Below are 2,500 nucleotides of genomic sequence, written 5' to 3' on the forward strand. Positions count from 1 at the left end.
CCAAAATGGCGCACTCGACGGTGCATTTTCAGCGATTTGAAAACTGCACTTTTCAAATTTCAGCCCTCCCCCCCTCCCCCCTAGGATTGTTTGGCCCCTCCAGCACAAGAAAAACAGGGCACTTGCACCTTTGGCACAATCTCCAGCAAGCATCTCACTCTTTGGAAACTTTAAGACTTGAGAGCTCTGGTCATTTCGGCTTCGGGCCACCATACAACTGATAACACGCCACAATAGTTATTCAAAATGGCGGCGCCCACAAGAAAGAAAAGGTATGGCTCTCGAAATTAATTAAATTGGCTAGGGAAAATGAAGTTTTTAAGCAGCACAGTGCATTGAAATGGTAATTCAGTACCAAAAGAGGTAGCAAACCAAGCATTCGGATTGGTTAATGGCAAAGAAAATCACAAATAGCCAATCAACTGCAAGCCCGGGATGGCGCTTATCTATTCCAAATTGCTCTCGAATTCATGAGATTACCTCTGCTAATCTTTTTTCTGGTACCTGCACCCCATGAAAAAAATTAAGCAAATTTGGTTGTAAACATAATTTCCTGCGCTTTTAAAATTATCTTTTTGTGGGAGTTTAGTTTCCCATCGAGTTCAATCAGTGAACGCTTTGGCGGTAAACCAGAATTTTAAAAACAATTTGAGTTCTTAACTCACTCTTTGCCTAGGTAGAATCTCAACATATTCTTAAAGTTTGGTTTATAATAACCACAAAGTTTTTAGACTGACAACAGATTGTTATTAAAAGAGTGATCGAATAGCGGCCTCCAAATCAGTTGTGAACAAGCATAGGTTGCTGTTTCAGGCAAAACTAAAATTTTCTCATCAAGTTTTATAAGGCCGAAACGGTGAAACCTCTCAAATGTATTTTTTCATAAAAAGTGCTGGTAAAAACTGAACAGTTTACACAAAAACCGTATTGCAATTGAATACGGTTTGGTTATAAGTTTCCGCTTGGTTACAGTTAGTTCAAAGGTTCAGGACCGGATTTATAGCTGGGAACTTTTTACCCAAAAATGATACTTTGTATGTAAATAACAAAACGAGTCCGCTCTTCATTAAAATGCATCGGATTCGTCAAAAATACGGAGACTTTCGCTGGAAAATGAACGAGTTTGATTTTTATTCACCCTAACTGAATAGACTTACCTAGTGTTGTACTAATAAAAATTTTCTTGACATGCAAAGGCTTGTATTTTTATGTTTAATAAGACGACAGATTAAAGGTGAGCTGCCTTATATATTTCGCTCCAAGGCAATTTTAATTCCTAGCACAAAATGAACACTTTCTCAGAATTGCGTTGGTTGCTAAACGTGTCAAATTTGATAGATAAAAATCAATCGATATCGTATCTTTCGCCCGCTTTTCCGGCCATCACTCCTTGCAAAATTAATTAGAAACTGAGTGAATTTCATGATTGCCAAGAAAACTTATGGACCCTAAAACCCGTTATCTCTCTTGACACCTTTATTTGTCTTTATTTTGATTCTTTTCCTTTTATATTCTAAATGTGATCCCTACCCACTTTTATTATAGGAAAGGAGAAACGGTCTTGAGAAATAGCTTTGAAATCGACCCACTTTGAAATCACTTTTAAAATTTCGTAAACATTACAAGTCAGTGTAAAATGAGTTAATATTAGGGTGCGTTCGATTGACAGGATTCCGGAATAGGAATACATGGAATACAAGTTGGAAATCCTTCGTTTTTGCGGAGATTCACATTAAAATTGTCAAACATTTGCTAAAATGCTATTTTAAAGATATTTTTATTATCCTTGCAGTTTCGAAATCCGCCAAACATACCGTTTTAATCATCACTCCACGTATTCTCATTCCGGAATAGGGTCAATCGAACGGGCCCTTACATTAGGCATAAAACTATTGCAGTGATCACCATGCAGTATTAAAGTATTTCAAAAACATTTTTGCTTAATTCCTACCTTGGTTTTAAAAATGTCTCAAGGCTTTTCCCGTGAACACGCATTGGGTCGTTTCCACACAGGAATCAGGGATTAGTTAACCGAAGAGCACCTGTTATTGAAACAAAAAAAGATTTAAAATTCCTCATTTTTACAGAAGTCTCCTGCAAGATCAAAAGAACAGTAAACCGTTTGGTCTGAAGAAATATGCTTGAATATCATAGGAATGAACGCATAATCGCCCGTCGCTGCGAAAGCAGTCCCTTAAACAATATATTATTTGAAACTTAACTAGACACAAGTTTACCTCCAATGAACATTCAAAACTAGACTGCTTTTCGCGATCTCCAGGTATACTCCTTAAACATTCGATTCAAGCCTTTGACAATTCAAACGCGAACAAAGGAAATACATTTATATTTCCATATAGTCTCAGCTGGAGTGACGCGAAAATCCAGAGGCAACGCTTTAACAAGGCAAGGAGAAATTTTATTGGTTGTTTCGCTATTAAGCGAGCGTTCATTGATTTATTTCAAAATGTCCCTTGACAAATAGACTGCTACTATCTGT

General features: G+C 37.1%; 1 long non-coding RNA gene across 1 annotated transcript in view; it reads right to left on the reverse strand.

Annotated features, from left to right (window-relative positions):
* The window catches only part of LOC138016371 (uncharacterized), a 20,989-nt gene extending 18,947 nt beyond the window's left edge, over positions 1–2,042 (reverse strand). The window contains exon 1 of the long non-coding RNA XR_011125779.1: positions 1,952–2,042. This is a non-coding gene — a long non-coding RNA (uncharacterized lncRNA). The remainder of the gene's footprint in view (positions 1–1,951) is intronic.
* Positions 2,043–2,500: the final 458 nt, after the last annotated feature.

This window comes from Montipora capricornis, chromosome 9 (assembly GCF_036669925.1).
Source record: "Montipora capricornis isolate CH-2021 chromosome 9, ASM3666992v2, whole genome shotgun sequence".
NCBI classification, from domain to species: Eukaryota; Metazoa; Cnidaria; class Anthozoa; order Scleractinia; family Acroporidae; genus Montipora; species Montipora capricornis.